At 44.4% G+C, this 21,077-nt stretch overlaps 1 long non-coding RNA gene across 1 annotated transcript in view; it reads right to left on the reverse strand.

Annotated features, from left to right (window-relative positions):
* Positions 1-13,662, reverse strand: part of LOC126999058 (uncharacterized) — a 54,293-nt gene extending 40,631 nt beyond the window's left edge. The window contains exon 1 of the long non-coding RNA XR_007753118.1: positions 13,554-13,662. This is a non-coding gene — a long non-coding RNA (uncharacterized LOC126999058). The remainder of the gene's footprint in view (positions 1-13,553) is intronic.
* Between the last annotated feature and the right edge of the window lie 7,415 nt (positions 13,663-21,077).

Raw genomic sequence — 21,077 nt, forward strand, 5'->3', positions numbered from 1 at the left:
CCACCACTACTAGAAGCAGAACCAGCCACCCCCCCCCCTCTCTCTTTCTCTCTTTCTCTCTGTGTCACTGTCATTTTCGGTATATTGCAAGCAAGGTTTAACACGTAGACATATTATTCTTGTTACTGCTTCTTGTTCATGATTCTCTCTCTCTCTCTCTCTCTCTCTCTCTCTCTCTCTCTCTCTCTCTCTCTCACTCTAACCGAAACAATAACAAATCGCGTCCCTTTAAGCCTGCGCGCCCCGTAACAATGCCTCCGCGCTGCCCGGCGAGGGAGCGGCGCCCATCCATTCTCCCGCCGCGGCCCGCACTCCGATGAATGCAAACTTTAATTGTAAAACACAAAAGCCGATCATAAGTCTCGGGAAAGAAGCAACTGCCCGTCAACTCCACAATCACCACTCCAAATAGCTAAACGAGTGGTCTTCCTCCTCCTCCTCCTCCTCCTTCTGCTTCTCCTTCTTCCTCATCCTCATCCTCCTTTTTATCACTTATGCTTGCAGTTGTTATTTCTTGTGGTTGTGATAGTGGCCTTCCTCCTCCATTTTAAGTCCCTCTCCTTCTCCTACTCCTTCTTCTCCTCCTCCTCCTCCTCCTCTTCCATTTCGTCTCTTTTTCTCTGTCTCATGCTTGTATATTGCTATTTCTTGGGGTTGTTTGTGGTTCTGATAGTGTCCTTCCTCCTTCATTTTAAGTCCTCCTCCTCCTCCTCTTTCTCCTCCTCCTCCTCCTCCTCCTCCTCCTTCTCAGTGGCAAAGCAAGATGTTATTTAATCAGGAAACAAATGTATATGCAAAATGTAAAACTCAATGGTGGTTAAGATACCAGATTTTATCATTACTCGTCTCTTAGAAATACTTAATTATCCACAAGTTATTAATAAATCACACAAACGAAAATGAGGCAGGATCTGGACTACGTTTTTTTCCAAATTATCATCCTTATCTGACGCTTTGTAAACATGGATTCCCGAAAAACGATTATCACATGGCCACTGAATCCCATGGTAGCGTAGAAGTGGTTTCTTTTTATCTTAAGTAGTAATGCCTGGTGCTAATATCCTTCCAAATAGTAGAAGTAAAGTGTAGTAGTAATGTCCTCCAAATTATCATCCATATCCGACGCCCACTTAAAACTCTACTTCCGAATATCGATATAACATGCCGTGGCCATTGAATTCCATGGTAGCGTAGAAGTGGTTTCTTTTGGCCGAAGTCAGCGGTGATTAAGTTGCGTCAGTGATTGATAAAGTGTGGCGTAGAGAGAGGAGCTAAGGTTTGACTGGCGCAGGTGTGTGTGTGTGTGTGTGTGTGTGTGTGTGTGTGTGTGTGTGTGTGTGTGTGTGTGTGTGTGGATCAGGTTAGTTATGTAAGTCAGCTTGCATGCTCGCTATTCCTGTGGTGATGTTCCTAAAATGGGTTTGTCTTAAGGAATGTTATTGTTTTGTTGTTGTTGGTATACGGCGACTTATTCTTTTTTTTCTTTTTTTTTCTTCGTTTCTTTCTTGTTTTCTTCTTACGGTTGATTTTTGTCCTGGTTATTGTTCATGTACAGTTTTCATCAATGAAGGTTCTCGTTTTTTTCTTCGTTTCTTTTTATTTATTTATTTATTTGTTTGTTTATTTATTTTATTCTATTTTCATTTTTTTTATTCATTAATTTTTACGTTTCTGCCTGTAGCACCGGAGAGGCCTGATGGTTGGCCCCTGCTTGTAATGGCGCAGGTAAGTGTTTTAATAAATAGTGGCGCCATTTTGCTTGGCTTATGCTGCTCCCCCTCCCCGGAGCTCATCTTTGAGCCTCTCTTAAGAGACAAAATCTAAAGTCCGGGATGACAGGGGGTCAGCATATGGGTAGTCTTAGAGCACTCGGTGGTGACTGAAATATCCCAGCTTGTGGCGGCGGGCGGGACACGAACCCGCGTCCTCATGGAAACCAAGCCGGCACGCTAACCACTCAGCAACTGCCCCGCCTCATTTCTTTATTATTTTTCGCTTTTATATCCTTTTTAGTGTTATTTATTAATATTATTACTCCCTTTATCATTGTTTTTTTTCATTATCATCACTCCCCTTCGTCTTTTCTTATCCTTCTCCTACTCCTACTCCTCCTCCTCTTCTTCCTCTTCCTCTTCCTCTTCCCTCTCCTCCTTCTCCTAATCCTCCTCCTCCTCTCCCTCCTCCTCCTTATTCTCCTCCTCCTCCTCCTCCTTCTCCAAAAACTTCATCCTCATCTCATTATGTACTTGAATCCCACACAAAACACACCCCTGTATAAGACCCAAGTCCTCTCTCTCTCTCTCTCTCTCTCTCTCTCTCTCTCTCTCTCTCTCTCTCTCTCTCTCTCTCTCTCTCTCTCTCTCTCTCTCTCTCTCTCTCTCTCTCTCTCTCTCTCTCTCTCTCTCTCTCTCTCTCTCTCTCTCTCTCTCCCCCCCTTCATGCCACCACCACCATCAAGACCAGCCATCCCAGAGTCACTTTTTCCCCCCATTCATACGCCCGCAACGCCTCCAACCAGCCATCCATCCTATCTGCTCACCCATCTATTTATCGCAACATAACCATCCACTAGGCGCTTATCTTGCTTATTCAACCGTCCTCCTCACTTGGACAGGCCCCTCCACCCCCATCCATCTTATCTCCAGTCATCCTCCGGCCATCCATCTCTCTGTGTTCCTGATCACGAGGGAGAGGGATGGAGGGGTTGTGGGGTGAGTTAAGGTCCGGCCAGACGCCCTACATCACCCCGGCAAAAGCTAATGCGATAAAAACACCCCCATGCTCATCATCATCACGGTAATAACAGTAATCTCGCCGCCCGTCATTACCGCCGTTATCTCCTCCATCGTCACCGCTATCACTACCATCCTCCCCATCGATCCTACCATCTCCATCAAACGTGTTCTCAGCCGGACCCTCCCTCCTCCCTCCTCTCTCCTTACTTCTTACCTTACCTTCCCTCCCTCCCTTTCCCTCTCCTTCCTTACTTTTTATCTTCCCTACTGCCTTCCCTCCACTTCTTCCAGTACGTCTTCTTCTTCTCACCCCCTTTCTCTCCTTACCTTCTTCCCTCCCGCTCGTTAGTTGATTCTTGCCTTCCCTTTCTCTATAGTCTCTCTCTTCCTCTCTCCTTATTGTTTATATTTCCTACTTTCTTTCGTCCTAATTATTTCCTTCCCTCCTTCCCTCCCTCTTTATCCCTCCTACTCTCTCTCCCTTCTTCCTTTCCTTCCTCCTCCACTTCCTACCCCTCTTTATCTTTTCCTTCTTATCGCATTCTCTCCTTTATCTGCTTGACTCCCAACTTCTTCTTTCCTTCCCTTCATCTCTTCCTTCTTTCCTTTACTTCACTATCCTCAACTTCCTCTTATTCTTCTTTTCTTCTAATCAACTCCTTTCTTCCATTACCTCTCCTTCTTTTCTTCCTCTTCCTCCTCCTCCTCAGCTCCATACTCACTCCTCACTTCTTCCCACATTCCCTCTTTCCAACCCTTTCCAATCTTCCTCACTCTCCCTCCCCTCCTCCTCCTCCTCCTTCCCCTCCTCCCACTCCTCTCCGGGATGGGCGTGTGGACCCAGCCAAGTATGATAATCAAGGCAGGCAGGCCGCGAAGTCCCTCACACCCAACTTGCGAGGCTTCACAACTTGATGGCAAATTACCGCTTGAAAGATATACTGGCGGGCGGCCCTTGCGAGGCGGTGTTGCCACTTGGGAGGGGAGCGACTTAGCGGAGGGGAGGGCGGGGCGAGGCGAGACGAGGTGCGGGGTAGTGGGTGCTCGAGAGAGAGAGAGAGAGAGAGAGAGAGAGAGAGAGAGAGAGAGAGAGAGAGAGAGAGAGAGAGAGAGAGACGAGGAAAGAGAGAAAGGAGGAAGAGAGAGGAAGAGAGAGAGAGAGAGAGAGAGAGAGAGAGAGAGAGAGAGAGAGAGAGAGAGAGAGAACTACGTCTTCCTATAATGTAAAATTTGGACCAGCTGGCTTTTGTTCTTTGTTAACACGCCTCTCTCAGCCATCACGGGATAACCGGACTAGCTGACTGGCTGGCTGGATGACTAACTGGCTGACTGACTGGCTGATCGGCTGGATGACAGGCTATTTGATTAACCTGATGGCTAACTATCTGGCTGCCCGACTGACTAATTGGATTCTAGGTTGATTGGACTACAAATTGGTTGACTGACTTCCTGAGTGGCTAAACAATACCTGAAAGACTGATTGGCTGACTGGATTGAAATTTGTCTGACTAAGTGAATGACTGAGTGAGTGACTGATTGGGTGACTGGTGACTGGATAGGCGACCGACTGATTGGCTATGTAAGTGGCTGACTGGCTGACTGATTGGGTTGCTAAGTGCATGGGTTAACTAACTGACTGGCTAGCTGACTGGTTGACTGAATGAAGACTGACTGGCTGACTGGGTGACTGAATTGATGACTGATTGCTGACTAAATGGTTGAGTGACTAACTGTATGAATTGACCGACTGACTAGCTGGGAGACTGACTGAAGAATGACTAACTGACTGACTGGCTGACTGACTGACTGACTAGAAAAATGACTGACCTGCTGACTAACTGGCAAATTATCTACCTCTCTCTCTCTCTCTCTCTCTCTCTCTCTCTCTCTCTCTCTCTCTCTCTCTCTCTCTCTCTCTCTCTCTCTCTCTCTCTCTCCCCGCGGCGGCCCAGCTCATCTCCGCACCTCGCCTCGCCTCCACCCCCTGCAACCCAATAATTATTTAACGGGAGATTTGTGTATCTGCTTTGTTCCCTTTATCTGATCCGTTCCCTCACTTGTTTAATCCCAGGCTATTTGTTATTTGCGCTTTTAGACAGTAATATATCTGGGTGTGTTTTGGCTCTTATGGATGGGCGGCCCGCTGAACCTTATCCGTGTGTGTGTGTGTGTGTGTGTGTACCGACCCACCTACCTTGCCCTATCGCTCCACTCCCTTTCTCTCTCTCTCTCTCTCTCTCTCTCTCTCTCTCTCTCTCTCTCTCTCTCTCTCTCTCTCTCTCTCTCCTACACTATGTTATATTTTCGTTCCCTAACATGTCTAATCTAAATTCATCTTTATGTCTGTACGTTTGTCTGCTGTGTGTGTGTGTGTGTGTGTGTGTGTGTGTGTGTGTGTGTGTGTGTGTGTGTGAGTGTGTGTGTGTGTGTGTTTTAGTCTCTTGTCAGAATCTATACTTTTGTCTGCTTTTCCATGTTTTTAGTCTCTCTCTCTCTCTCTCTCTCTCTCACACACACACACACACACACACGCCATTCCTTTCATCGCATGTATTAACTCTATATTCCAAAGTTCAAACATTGCTATGAGGTTGAGATCCCTTGATAATGCGATTCCGTGTGTGTGTGTGTGTGTGTGTGTGTGTGTGTGTGTGTGTGTGTGTGTGTGTGTAATTCGCAGTACGTGCTTTCAGTTATATTATTTTCTCTCTCTCTCTCTCTCTCTCTCTCTCTCTCTCTCTCTCTCTCTCTCTCTCTCTCTCTCTCTCTCTCTCTCTCTCTCTCTCTCTCTCTCTCTCTCCTGCCTGAACAAGCCAACGAACCTTCACTTTGTATTTAAGGAAAGGAGAGAGAGAGAGAGAGAGAGAGAGAGAGAGAGAGAGAGAGAGAGAGTGTGTTGGTGCGCCCCTCACAGATTACATATAAGTTTAGTATTGCATGGTTCCGGCGGTCTGAATGCTCGCCTTTCACTCATTATCCAACACCGGGCGGCACCTTACTGACTGACTGACTCTGGCCCGCAATCTTGTTACGTTCCAATTTTACTTACTTACTTTCTCTCTCTCTCTCTCTCTCTCTCTCTCTCTCTCTCTCTCTCTCTCTCTCTCTCTCTCTCTCTCTCTCTCACCACCACTACCACCACCACTACCCATCTCATATAACACCGTCAGCCCCACCGCCATCACCAACACCACCACAACCACCACCACAATCACAAGCCATTGATCTCCTCTCCCAATCAAGTTAGTCGCCTAAGGGAGAAATTACATCCTTATATTCCTTATCTCGATACATTTCTCTCGTTCGGATGCTGCTGAAGTTCATCTCCTGAGGCTGAGAGAGAGAGAGAGAGAGAGAGAGAGAGAGAGAGAGAGAGAGAGAGAGAGAGAGAGAGAGAGAGAGAGAGAGAGAGAGAGAGAGAGAGAGAGATTGGGAGGTAGATTAGGATGTAGATAAAGAGAAAAACAGATTGGTATATAAATAGATAGACAGATAGACTTTTACCGAGAAGGATACAGAACCTAAATAAAGTATAATGAGAGTGTGTGTGTGTGTGTGTGTGTGTGTGTGTGTGTGTGTGTGTGTGTGTGTGTGTGTGTGTGTGTGTGTGTGTGTGTGTGTGTGCGAGGGTCCGGGCAGCCTGGTGGTGGCCGTGGCAAGTCGTCGCCTTTGGGGAGATAATCATTACACTTGTGCTGATAATTTATCGTCACGACTCCCACCACTTCATGCCTCCTCCTCCTCTTCTTCTTCCTCCTCTTCCTCCTCCTCCTCCTCCTCCTTCTCCTCCTCTTCTTCCTTCTCCTCACCTTATTTTTATCTCTCTTACTCTCCTTTACCTCCTAGTTTCTTTCTTCCTCCTCTTCTTTAATTCCTCTCTTGTCTATTCCTCCTCCTCCTCCTCCTCCTCCTCCTCCTCCTTCTCTTCATTTTCCGCCATTTCCTTCCTGCCTTTTCCAATGAGTGACTCCCCACGTTTGTTTGTACAGTGTATTTATATTACGCCATTATTTCATTATCTCTCTCTCTCTCTCTCTCTCTCTCTCTCTCTCTCTCTCTCTCTCTCTCTCTCTCTCGCCCCAAGCACCCCAGTAATGTCTCTCCGGAAAGTGTTTTTGTGGCTTCAGAGATCATTATTTCTTGCCCGTAAACTCAACTTTTCCTCCACCGCGAGAGGGCGTCGAGTGAGTCTTTCTCCTGCTGCTCTGAGGGACGGCAAGGATGTAGTGACGCTGACAAGAGTGCGAAAGAAAGGAAAAGGAGGAAGGTGAAAGAGTATTAGAACCACCAAAAAATAAGACAAAGGTGCGAAGGTAAGGGAAAGGAGGGAGAGAGAGAAAGAGTAACCAAAGACAAGAGGGCGAAGGGAAGAAAAATGAGGGAAAAAATTGGGAGGTAGATTAGGATGTAGATAAAGAGAAAAACCGATTGGTATATAAATAGATAGACAGATAGACTTTTACCACCAACACAAAAGGCAAAGGAAGAAGAGAGAGTATCAGACCACCTCTTAAAGAAAACAGAATCCTGGTCAAGAGAAAGGGATTGAGTATTTTGTTTCCTCTCTTTTTGGATTCTTCCATTGAAAGTCTGTCCGGTCTTTAAACTCAAGAAATGAGAAGGAAAAAAATCGCTTACGACAAGTGATTTTCAGTTCCAACGCGCATCTGGCTTCACTGCGATCCACTTTCCTCTCCTTTCTCGTCTTCTACTCCTTTGCAAAATGATTAAAATCCAAATAGTGCGTAATAACATACATGGATATTCTTAACAACGCTGAAAATTAATAAAAAAATAAGCTCTCCGTTGACATCCAGCTGCTTATAATTAGACCCAGATAACAATTATACCTCAAACGAAAAAAAATAATAAATAGATAATACGCAGAGCAATAGAGTGTGAAAATGGTGCGAACGATGATAGCAAAATTCTTAGCAGCATAGTTTAAGACATCTTTCTCTTTTATAGGACGAAGAAAAAAATAAATTGATGGAAAAAAAAAACTTAGGAAATGGAGTGAGAAAAGAGTGAGAAGCGTAATGACAAAATTCCTTCAGGTAAATTAATTATAGGGTGTTCAGGTACATTGAATACAGGTAACAGGTGTGTGTGTGTGTGTGTGTGTGTGTGTGTGTGTGTGTGTGTGTGTGTGTGTGTGTGTGTGTGTGTGTGTGTGTGTGAACAATGGCGTGAAATCCATGAGTGTGACTGTCTGGGAGCGATTGCGATGTTACGTAGCGTGATATTATTGTGTGATATGTGACGGTCTCTCTCTCTCTCTCTCTCTCTCTCTCTCTCTCTCTCTCTCTCTCTCTCTCTCTCTCTCTCTCTCACCAGCTGACTTCACCTCTTCTCTCTGCCCTTTCCTTTACACTCACTGGCCCGTTATGGCGGCTTAAAACCCTTAATCCAGCACCATCTTTCTCCATCACGTTAGCTTTAAACAATTCAACGCTCCCAGGAACCGGCCTCAACCCTTTACCGTGGAAATATTAGCGAGAACACCGATTTATTTTAGCCATCCCTCCCTCCTCCTCTTCTCCTAAATCATCTTCTTCGTCTCCTTTCATCATATTCTTAAATAATCTTTTTTCGAGTACAAACATTTACGAAAAACTTCCTACCTACTTACCTACCAACATACATTCATACATACATACATTCATACATACATATATACATAAGTTAAATCATATATCTTTTAGGAATGTATGTAGGTCGTTTATTCGTATAGATATGAGAGAGAGAGAGAGAGAGAGAGAGAGAGAGAGAGAGAGAGAGAGAGAGAGAGAGAGAGAGAGAGAGAGAGAGAGAGAGAGAGAGAGAGAGAGAGAGAAGAGGTCATTCAAGCACTTCTGCGGTCATGAATAATACAAACTCCACCCTGCATTGATTTTCTTTTTCTTTTACGAGAGAGAGAGAGAGAGAGAGAGAGAGAGAGAGAGAGAGAGAGAGAGAGAGAGAGAGAGAGAGAGAGAGAGAGAAATAATAGGAGCGAGGGTGAGTGAGTGTTCCGTTGTGTTGAATTCCTTGCCTTGATCGGACTTGCAAATACAAACGCCTTTCTGCTGTGGCCGAAAGGGAACAGGATTAGATAGGATAGGATAGGAAAATACAGGATCGAATAGGATTATAGAGGATTAAATAGGATTAAGAAAACAGGTGTAAATGGATACGAAGGAAATGATAGAATAAGTAGAATAGGAAAAAGTATCAAGTATAACAGGATAGTGCAGGATAAAATACATAAGATAGGACAGGACAGGATAGGATTAAAAGTAACAGATGTAAGGTCAATTGAGCTCTCAGGTGAGGAAGGTTACTGAGCTCAGGTAGTGATGATGGTGTTGGTGGTGGTGGTGGTTGTGGTGGAAATGGTAATGGGAGTGGCTAGGTGTTGGTGGTGATGGTGGTAGTGGTTGTCACAAGGTTAGGGCGGTGGTATACTCTGTTCAAATCACCTTAAAAATAAACACTACCCATGAAAGTTCACAAGCCATCAATGAGATTACGTCATGCATACACCAACCACTTTTATTATACAAGTCGAGTTAAGAGGAAAAGTGTCCTGTTTGTAGGCTGACCAATGATGTACGCTCAGAATAAGGGAAGGTATATTTGCGAGGATAATTGGAATAGACTAAAATGACAGCTGGAACGAGGAGTGATAATAATAAAACAGAGGTGTTACTCTCTGTTTTGTCCACTGTGTGGCGTACCCTTCGTGCTTGTCAAATAAGCACTCTATAGCATGAGTTTTCAAAGTGTAACTCGCGCACCAGTCACTAGGGATTTACATATTGGGTCGCCGCTTCTTAAAATAGGTAAGGTAATACCAGGTTATGGACCGCACAAAGCTCAAACTACTGCCACTTGGGGCTTCAAAATAGGTCGTGAGGGATATATTGAAAATATGCATGCTCCAAAGGTTGCCGCCAGGCGTATATATTCTCGTCGTGGGAGGCGGACGCGACCCTTGAGAGAGGCGTCACTATAAACATATCAATCTGTGCGACAACACATGGAAGCAAAATATCAGGCAGAAAAATATGACCTTACGCTATAAATAAATTTCAGTGGGGAGAGGGAAATAAGAAATAAAGAAAGAGCAACGATTTATAGAAAAATCAATTCAGAGTAAAATCCCATAAAATAAAATCGTATAAATAAGCCTCAATGAAACGAAATAAAAAAGGAAAAAGATGCATAATAAGAAAAAGACAAATCCCAAACTAAGTAGAACATCCCCTCCTTTCTTCACCCATTCACAAACGAGCGGCAATACAATCTAACTAAAACAAGGAGTCGAAAGGTGAGGGAGAAAGGAGGAGGAGGGAGAGGAGGGACACCCGAACGCCATAAATCAGTTTACGAGATGATTGTATATTGAGGTCTGAAGGGACAGGTTTACTTGCCTTCCCGGGTGAGTAACGAGGGCGGCCCTGACATCAAGGTACCACACTTTGGGGCGGTATTGTCAGACGCTTCCTCCCCTCACATAAACTATTTCCAAGGACCGAAAAGGAGATCAGTCGGGTTCAAATGAGTGTGTTTTAGGGTCATGGCACAGAAGAAGGGTCAGACTACCAGAAGGGTCATAAGACTACCCCTGGAAATGCCCACAATTTCTATGAAAGTCTTGTCAAATTTGTGCTCTTGGGAGCCGAAATGTTTAAGAATATGACCCTTTGCCTTCCCGCGGTGTCTGCTGGTGTCCGCGTACCCTCAAAACCAGGAAGGAGGAGGATTCACAGCTAGGCGTTGGATATGTGAATGTACGTTCCCAGCCAGAGCTCAAATTTGCACGCAGGGCTTAAGAAGGATACATAACATACACCAATGGCCTTTTAACTTTTCATGAGGCGAAATAGCTTGGGTTTATAAATTATTCTAACAACCCAGTTGCAGATTTCTTTATAGAGTTTAGAGAGTAGTTAGTCTAATAACTCAGCATTGATCTGCTTGTCAACTGAGGCGTCGACCAAGAGTAAAGTCTTATAACCCAGTATATCAGAAACAAGGAATAACGGATACCATAACACACCTTTAAGCCATGAACACAAATCAATAGCGACATAACAATAACGAAGACTCTCAGCTTGGTCAGTATAGATTTTACCTCCACGCACAAAATATGAATGAAAAACAAAATCCGGTTAAACTAATATCTCAATAATTTTGGTGGAGTGTCAAAGTCAGTTGTCCTTTACATATCCTCCTCTTGAGTTTCCAGCTGTTTGCCTTTTGCCACCAAGCCGCCGTGGCAAGGGTTCCTGGTCTCGCCTTGTCAGCCGCTGTGAGCCACGCGGCGGTAAATAATCCGAAACAACCCTATGCATAGGCGCCGTGTATTAGGCCGAAACGACAGGCAGGCACGAAACGAGGGACGCCGGCGCCATGCAGTTTCACGAAGGCCGCTCTATGTTGTGGTGTGTGTGTGTGTGTTAAAGAAAGGGGGTGAGGAGAGAAACGCAACTTCACTCCCTCCTTCGAGAATATCGCCACGATCCCTGCACTTTAGTGAGAGACAAAGATGCGTCTGTGTCACAATGCTCTATCTTGCTTACTGTCAATTGCGCCCTACCACCACCACCACCACTACCATCACCAACACCACCAACAACAACAACAGTAACACATCACCGTCACCACCACCACCACCACCCTCACCACCACACGAAACCACAAACCTAACGCACTCCATCCAAGAAGAGAAGACAAACACGGTAAAAAGCGAGACAACGTCAGACTTAAGACAAATAACACGGCGCCTAATCTCGACAAAAGATGCAAGTTACATTTCCCACGCGCGAAAAATACGGCTCGATAAAGATAGTAAGTGGTTCCATTAGAGTGAGGCTGCTTATCAGATCCGGGGGAGGAATTCCAATTATTAGGAAATGCTGAAAAATGGCCCATTCTTAAAACCTTTCAGCGGACCGTAATCGGCGGCGGCGGGGATGTGGACAACGGCGGCCGCGGCGGTGAGAAGGGAGGGGGAAGGAAGCGGTGGAGGTGGGGGGAGGAAAAAGGTAAAGGAAGGGAAAGGTTAAGGAAAATAAGGAAGACAGAGGAGGAAAGGTGAATTTAGGCGGTGGAAAATGGAGGAAGATGAGGCAATGAAGGAAAGAGAGGATAAAGAAACAGGGGAATAACGGGTGAAGGTAGGGGGGTAGGAAAGTGAAAGAAGGGAAAGGTTAAGGAGATAGAAGGAAGATAGGGGAGGAAAGGTGAATTAGAGGTGGAAAATGGAGAAAGATGAGAAAGTGAAGGTAGGGGAATGCGAAGGAATAGGAAAGAAGAAGGTGGAAGAGGAAAGAAGAGAGCGGAGAAACGAAGAGGAGGAAGAAGCGGGGCAAAAGATGAATTAAGTTGGAGGAAAAAGGGGAAAAGGAAAAGTATGGGGGCACTGATACGGAGATGAGCACCGAGGACACGTGCAGCTACAGTGTATGCCCAGTCTTTACCTTTACCTGTCACGAGTCAATACCAGAGAGCCACACGTGCCCAGAAAAACCCTTCTCTAGACGCCTCGACGAGAAAATTGGCAGCATCGGCGGCGGCTGTGGTGCTAAACAGCCTAGGGACGGGTGATGTGATGGCCGCTGACGTGAGTATCAGCGGCGACTAGAAGCGGCGGGAAATGAAGACTTTTAGCCGTAGCCCCGCCATTATACATTCTAATGAGCGTGTTGGTAGTGGAGGTGAGGCATAAGGCCGCGGCTCAGGAGGTTGTTCTTATCACCCCCATGTAAGGGCAGACGCAAGGCCAAGCTTCCACTACTGGGGCACTAAGGAAAGATTAAGTGACCCTCACCTATGATACGAAAAAGTGAAGGGAGCAAAAAGTTTATCCCGTGTAATGAAGAATTTATCAGTTAACTACCGTGTCACTTTCACCGAAATTTAACAAGTTAGAAAATAATTCACACATTTTGACGGAATCCAACTTCACCAAAGGCTTATAACGTCTCGCATAACATTCTCAGTATTGCAAACGAGTGTCTGCTTTAATATCGTTGTCAACAAACTATATAATGATGACGATGACGATGATATTAGTAATGATTATAAGAATGATAACGACAACAATATTAATAATAATGACAGTAATAGAAATAATAATAATGAGAAGAAGAACAAGAACAAGAAGAAAAACAAGAACAAAAAGAACAAGAACAAGAAGGAAAAGAAAAATTAAGATATAATAGTAATTATAATAATAATAATAATAATAATAATAATAATAATAATAATAATAATAATAATAATAATAACAGTATTAATATTAACACGTATTATTATTCTTTATCACTGTTATCATCATTATTACTGTTGCTGTTATCATAAGTATTATTATTTAATTATTATCATTTTTAGTTATTGGTATAGTATTATTATTATTATTATTATTATTATGATGATGATGATGATGATGATGATAACCAGATTATACAACTACACAAGAAACAATACGCCCTACATATTTTCGCCATGATGTAGCCTAGTTAGTTATTTTATGGAACTTGAGAAGATATTATTTCATATATCTCTACTGTCCTGCTGATTGCCTACTCACACAAAACATAATCACATATTCCGCGTTACGTAAATAGGATCTCACTGAGCGACATGAAATCAGACCCATTATACAATTACGTGACGCGGGCAAACAGGATGAATAAGGCGGGAATTTGTAGGTCCCCGTAACCTACTCCGCGCCATAAATAATTTTCCCTCCACTCTTTCCACTACCTAACCTTTCCCTACACGTTACAACACACACAAGGCTTATTAGAAAGGTACTAGATTCCTCACCAGTCATTAGGAGTCCCTGGCACCAAGGTAGGTCCCGTATATTCCCAGATTCCCGACTTCAGAAGAGAGCACAGAAAAAAACGCGCGCATACTCATCACTTGCATAGACACGACTGCTGCCATGTATCCCTCCGCGCCCTGTATATATATATCTATCTCTTATGTAAAATATTAATTAAACTTTTGAATGCTCACAGCACATTAAATAATAGGGTTGATGATTAGGCATGAATCTAAACTCTTTATATTATGTACCGTAGTGTCAGCTCAGTACTCATTAGTTTAGCTTGTCATTTAGTTAAGTAGTTCTTGTGCAATATAATTTTATCTACTTTTTCTCGTACAATATTAATTAGACTTAAAGTAATTCTGAGCTCAATAAATATTAGAGTTCATGGTTTAACATAAAATGCGTGTTAGGTATAAATCTGAACTCTGGTTTAATTATGTAGTATTGATAATTTAGCTCATATCTTATCAAGGTATATTAACTTTGCAACAGGAAAAGTACATCTACAACCTCTGATACGACAATGATAACCAATAAAGATAACTAAATATAAGGATAAGTAATAGAAACAACGAGAATATGAGGAAAGAAAAAAGAAATGTCTCGTCATAGTAGGCTATTCAAATGTTTTTATTTTTATTTTATTTTATCAATATTTTCCTTTCGATAAAGAGACCACTCACAATATTTCCTTATCATGACATACAGCATTCAGTGAGCTCAGGGGTCCTATAAATCCACTGTTAGGGCTGTGACAGTGAAGTTATAAGCTTTGAAAGAGTGGTTCGATACTGACGTTGATTTTTTTCCCCTTCAATACAGAGGCCACTCATAATCTCTTCCTATAATCATGATAAACAACATCAAAGTAAACATAGGACTGCATGAGCTTGTGATTATGACTATGAAGTTATAGGCCAAAGGGATAGTTTACAACGATGAATAAGAATAGTTTATGATGATTGTTAAAGAATAATTATTGGAATAGTTTATACTTATAGGATAGCTGAGGCTGAGACAATGAAATTATAGGCCAAGAGAATAGTTAATGACGATGAAGTTAGTTTATAGTTTATGTGAATAGTCATTAATATTTATAGTTGTAGGAACAGTCATGGCAATAATTATAGTTATAATAATAGTTTATCCTAATGAAGTTATATGCTAAATAAATGGTTTGTGTCACGCTGGCAAAGATATGCAATATAGTAATTTATTCCTAGAAGCTTATTAACTTCGATATTCTTTTCTTATTGCTTAATCTACTTGCTAACTAATCATTTCGACACAGTTTCCCTAGCTCATATTTCCTGGAACTCATAATGTTGTAGGTAAGTAAGTCTGTTGGGAGTCGAGCACTGAAAATATTAAGTGTTAACATTTTCCTGCGCAACCCCCGGTGAATTGTATATGTATATGTTAACCAGATAAATATCAAATTAAAATCACATCACATCAAGCCACACCTACACGCCGAGGAAAAAAAATTATGCATATATTATTGACTAAGTGTGCCGTGTTTGGGAAGACCGAATATTTATTTTCTTAGCACAATTTCTTTACTTTTTTCTATATTGATTTTTTTTTTTAGACATTAACGAGAACGGTGTAACGAACTAACAAACTTCCTTACAAACAAACAATTAACTACCTAACTCACTTACTTGTTTACTTACTGGAGAACTAACTAATACACTAAACTACAAACTAACTAACTAAGTGACTGATGAACTAACTATCTTACTTACAATTTAAATAACAAACTGACTAGCTTACTTACAAAACAGCTAACTAACTAAATATGTACAAAATAACAATAAATAAATTGGAAACATACAATAGATAATGAAAAATATAAATAAGTACATAAAGCAATAAATTATAAATAATGGACAGCCAAATAAATAAAAATATATAAATACGATCAACACAACACACCTCCACCACGGAACAGTCGCGCATCATATCACACACGCCTCACCTCACCTCTGCCATCTCGTTTCATTACCTGGATCATATATTACACTCCCAGTCACTCACTCACTCACTCGATCTCACATCTAGCCTTTCCTTCCCAACCTTTACCCTTCCTCGTATCAGCCGTCACTCCCTAACCCCTCGCCTCCCTTCCATGCTGCTCCTCGCCCTATGAAGACGTTCTGGCAATGACAAACTAATCTGGGCGCCGCCGATAACGTCGTCCCGGTCAAGGCTCGCAGCGGGCAGTCAGGAGTTCAGCAAGGAAAGCGCCCCGCCCCTCCCTTGTTCCACCTCGTTCCACCCTGTTTGTCCTCGCCCCTGGCACGGCTGCAGCGGGCCATACACACCTCGCCTACACCAATTAGAGCTGTCTTTGGCTGTATTCACGTGCGCTGCCTTCATGAATTCTAGATGAGGCCAGGGAGGACGAAAGAGAAAGGCAGAGATGAAGGAGGAGAAGGAAGAGGAGGAGATGGTACGGAGAGAAGTTGGGATAGGTGAAGATAGAGTAGAAGGAGGAAGCGGAGGAGGAAAATATGAAGAGATAAGTGTAAGAGGAGAAGGAGAAAGAGGAGAAACAGGAAAAAAGAGAGAAGTGAAGGCGTGGGACAGAATGGGAGACACACACACACACACACACACACACACACACACACACACACACACACAGACGAAATCTTCTGACAATCCGTTCCCTTCCCTTCCCAGAGTGACAATGCAGATCTTTCCTCCAGTAATATGATAACACGGAGGGAGGAGAAGGAACGGAAAATATAGATGTCTTGTATCGCGTTAGTGGAAGGATTTGTGATGAAGGGAAGAAAGAGGAGGAGGAAGAGGAGAAGGACGAAATAAAAAGGAGAAGGAGAAGGAGGAGGAGGAGGAGGAGGAGGAGGAGGATAAGGAAGAGAGGAAAAGACATTATTATAATCGTGTTGTGTACCGCCACTACCATCACCACCATCACCACAACCACCATCACCACCACCATCATCATCACGACCACAACCACGATATACGAAATAATGAGTAGATCGCAAGAAAGAGGAAGACAAGAAAAAGGAGGAGGAAGAAGAGGAGAAGGAGGCAGAAGAAGAAGAAAACAAAAGAATCAGAATGTAGAACAGAACGCAAGGAAGAAGAAGGAGTAGGAAGATATTGCGGGGAAGGAGGAAGAAGAGGAGGTATACAAGCAACAAAAGAAAAAAAAAATAGAATAAGGCATTAGGAGAAGGAGTAGGAGGGGGAGAAAGAGGAGGAGTAAAAAGAAGAAAAGCAGGAGGTAGATACGAAGATAAAATGAAGGATGTGGAGGAGGAAGTTATGAAAGGGAGGAGATGGAGGAGGAGGAATAATGAGAGGAGTAAAGGCCGTGGCGTTGATAACCAAACAATAACAACAACAGCAATAATAATAACAATAACAATAGCCGCCACTCACACACATCACGAGCAAGGAAGAGAGACAGTCGAAGAGGAGATCGCACAGCTCAAATCCGTCGCCGCCCAGATCGCGGGAGTAATTTTTCACACCCGTCACTCTTGCGAGGATCCCGGCGATGTGTTCCTCTCTTTTTTTGTGGCCTGAGTCCTCTCCTCACCTCTCCTCCTCTCCCCTCTCTCCTCTCCTTTGCATATGCGTGTCTAGTGCTAATCTCAGACCAAGGGAAGGAAGACGAGGAGGAGGAGGAGGAAGGGGAGGTAGAAGGAGAGTGAGAAGGAGGTACCCGCACGTAAGACAGCGGCGTGTTAAACTTATTGGCAATAACTCCACTGATTACGTGGCGTGTAAGGACCCCAAACGCCACGAATAATCAACACCGGCCTGAAAATAATCCATCGGCCCCAAACACGCCATTCCGAGGGGCGTTCATCGCTCATTCACGCGCGAGAGTTGGCAACCCGCGCTTGTCGAGACGCGGCGCCCCGTAGCGACCGTAAATGATGGACCCCCGAGGCCGCGGTTGTCTCCTTATTGGTTTTTCCGCGCCTTGAATTGATAATGGCGGGTTAGTAGAGGTCACGCCCACTGCTGAGTCGCGGGTCACGCCTACTCCGGGGCCCATTGTCACGCCTCCTCCCGGGCCTCGTTACGGCTGACGGATGACGGCGTGTGGCGGGTGACGGGGCGTGGGTGAGGGAAAGGGAGGGGTAAAGGGGGGGAGCATGGGAAGACTAGAAAGGGTGCGAGAGGTTGTGGTGTGAAAGGGTGCATTGCGGAGGTTGTAGGGATGCTGGGAAAGGGCTGGAGGTTGTGATTTTGGGATTGTGTAAGATGATAGAGGTTGTGGTGTGAAAGGGGAAGGCATTGAAGGTTGGGGAAGGTGTAGGGATGCTGGGAAGGGATCGAGAGGCTGGGGTATGAAGAGAAATGCATTGAAGATACGTGAAGATGTAGGGATGCTGGGATGGTGCTGGAAGTTGTGGTATGAAGGGGAATACATTGAAGGTATACGGGAAGATTTAGGGATGCTGAGATGTGCTCGAAGTTGTGGTATGAGGGGGAGTGCATTGAAGGTTGGTGAAGTTATAGGGATGCTGGAATGGTACTGGAGGTTGTGGTATGAAGGGGGATACAAGGTTGGTAAAGGTTGTGGGCATGTTACGTTAACTAGGCAAATAAGCCCCTCCCCCTTCCCTGTTAGGCACATACCATTGGCTAATCCACGAGTAAACCACGCCCCCTTTCTAGCTGTGGCTGCATGTGATTGGTGAATGCTGGGAAAGGCTGTAGCCCATTGGTGGGGGATGGGTGTGCAAGGGTGGGACTTCTGTACGGAGTTAGCGTGAACGGAGTATAGTGGGCGGAGTAATGTTGTGTGTGTGTTGGGGGGAGTGTTGTGGGGTTGTAGTATAGTGGGAGGAAGGTGATGGGGGTTATAGGGAGGAAAGGGCAGGTGTGACAAGGGGGTTGGAAGGGGCAGAATGGGGTTGGAGGCCACGGATGCTGGGGTCAGAAGGGTTGGACTGAACACCATCTGTCACCTTGCACTTGTTTTTATCTTTGACCTCTCTCCTTGTGTTTCGTGTCTGCAAAGGATGATGGTGTCTCGTGTGTGTGTGTGTGTGTGTGTGTGTGTGTGTGTGTGTGTGTGTGTGTGTGTGTGTGTGTGTGGAAAACTTACATAAAACTACCGAGGATGAAAATACTGCTACACATGTGAACTGCCTCAAGAAACACACACACACACACACACACACACACACACACACACACACACACACACACACACACACACACACACAAAGACAGACACGTACCTATTCATTATCTTATCTGATGGACTTGTTGTAGCAAATCTTTATTCGGAGCGGGAAATAATGAGACAGCGGGATCTTTTTGGCCTCAGGAGACAAACAAACACGAGGAGATACGCAGCTATATATATCGGCTTTATCGGATCAGCTGAATTTAGGTTTGAATTTATCTATGAAAATTGCGTTGCGTCCATTATTTGCGTGTACCTTACTTACATTGCATCCGAATTGACTTTATCTCTTGCTTTCACACGGAGATGAGCACTGAGGCAACACAGAGATGAACTACAGTAGAGTCTTATCCATTGAAACCGCGAGAGGGTTGGAGGAGGCGTGTAGTTAGTAAGTTCAGAAAAGCAATAGGTATGAAGAGAGCAAAAGAAGTTAAAACGAGAGATAAATTAAGTTCGGTAAAGCAGTTAGGAGGAAGAGAGCAGATGAGGTTAGAAAGGGAAGAGATAATTTTTAGTTCAGAGGAGGAGTTAGCATGGAGAGACAAATACAAGGCAGAAGGTAGGAGATGAATACTGAACTGGTATGTACCCGAACCCCCAAGTTACTGCTCCTTATACAGTGGACGTGTTGCGTGAGATTTGAGCATCTAACGAAAATAGTGCTGCAGTCTTACCGGAAATACCATGTCATAGCATTCCATTTAGTTCATTATTTGCATGTGCACTATGTCGTACTATTTATTGCGTACTCGTCGGCGGTCGTGTGGCGTGAGTGTTGCGCATCCAACGAGAAACTTTATTAGCCTTAGCGGGAATAGAATGACATGAAGTAAAGGTCCACGACCATCCATTACGCGCTGGTCTTCTTCTGTTTTATAGGTTTCAGGTCTGCAATTTTGGTAGATTATTTTTGGGGGGAGCTACAGGGCATCACAGGTTCGTAAGAGGGCGGGGGAGCTAGGCGAGCATACACAGGTGGGAAAAATCATTGAAAAATAAACACGGGGCATTTTGAGGCCGATATAGAAAACATTGAGGGTCTATAGCCCCCCTAGCCGCCTTGAAATTACGGCCCTGTGTTTATAGTAGCACACTCTCTCTCTCTCTCTCTCTCTCTCTCTCTCTCTCTCTCTCTCTCTCTCTCTCTCTCTCTCTCTCTCTCTCTCTCTCTCTCTATCTCTCTCTATCTATCTATCTATCTCTATCTATCTCTCTGACCTCTGTTGCTTCCACCCCTATAAGTCTAGCTGTGTTCTAAGCGGACTAACTTTCTTGCGATCAAACTGATCTGATATCTGGCGGCAGCCAACAGCCGGGAAATTACCCGATATTAGTATCCGCCAGCCGGCCTACACAAGGTTGCTCCTGGGAACGAGTTATTCACCAAGTTACCTTTCTGTCATCAAATTAATCAAACCATCATTTAATATTTTTAGCTATATATGCGTCCACTACATATCTTTTGTTTTTACCATTCATCAGTTACCCCTTAAACACACACACACACACACACACAATCACACACACACGCACACGCACACACACACAGTTGCACTCTCCTGCCCAGGTCTGGCAGCCGTCCATGGCTAGGGTTTTCATCCCTTGTACGGTTATATTACGTAGCCCTGAATGCATCGTCACCAGTACAGTGTGAGGCAAGGCGCCGGAGCAATGAACAGGCAGACTCTGCAGGGCCCGCGTGTGGCGGCCATGGTGGCTGTCAATATTGGCGGGAAGGTTTGGCCGGTTGGCAGGCCTGGGCAGGACAAGGAGGGAGGGAGGGAGGGAGGGAGACTAAACGAGCACTTCCGGTTCCATTAAATTTATCACATATATACACTGCAACACATTACCATTGAAACAGGAGGTCACGGTATGAAACGACATTACGTAAGTGACCTATAACGGCTGTATGTGGGCGTGCATGAAGATAGCTGTCACGAAAATTACAGCACTAAGTGGCATCTGTGTCTAGATTTTAAACTACAGGTGACTTAAAGATCCCCCACCGCCGTGCTAGTGATATAGGAGTCTGCTAGGTACCTTATCGAGTGACCGAGAAGCCGCCGTGAGCTGGGACAGAACTCGTAACCTCAGGGTCGCGGGGCAGGCACCAAAAGCACCCACTAACTAGCCATCACCTCACCTGCCGTCACCTCACCTCCCGGGACACCTGCCACTCGTCACAGCGGGGGAGCAGCTACTGAGCCGGAAAATTAGACTGCTTTATGTCACTCTTAGAGGCACTCAGGCTGGATCCAACACCTCTTCCTTACGGTACAGTGGAGTGCATGGACAATACTGGACATGGTGTGATGGGAAG

The sequence above is a fragment of the Eriocheir sinensis genome, chromosome 15 (assembly GCF_024679095.1).
Source record: "Eriocheir sinensis breed Jianghai 21 chromosome 15, ASM2467909v1, whole genome shotgun sequence".
Taxonomy (NCBI): domain Eukaryota; kingdom Metazoa; phylum Arthropoda; class Malacostraca; order Decapoda; family Varunidae; genus Eriocheir; species Eriocheir sinensis.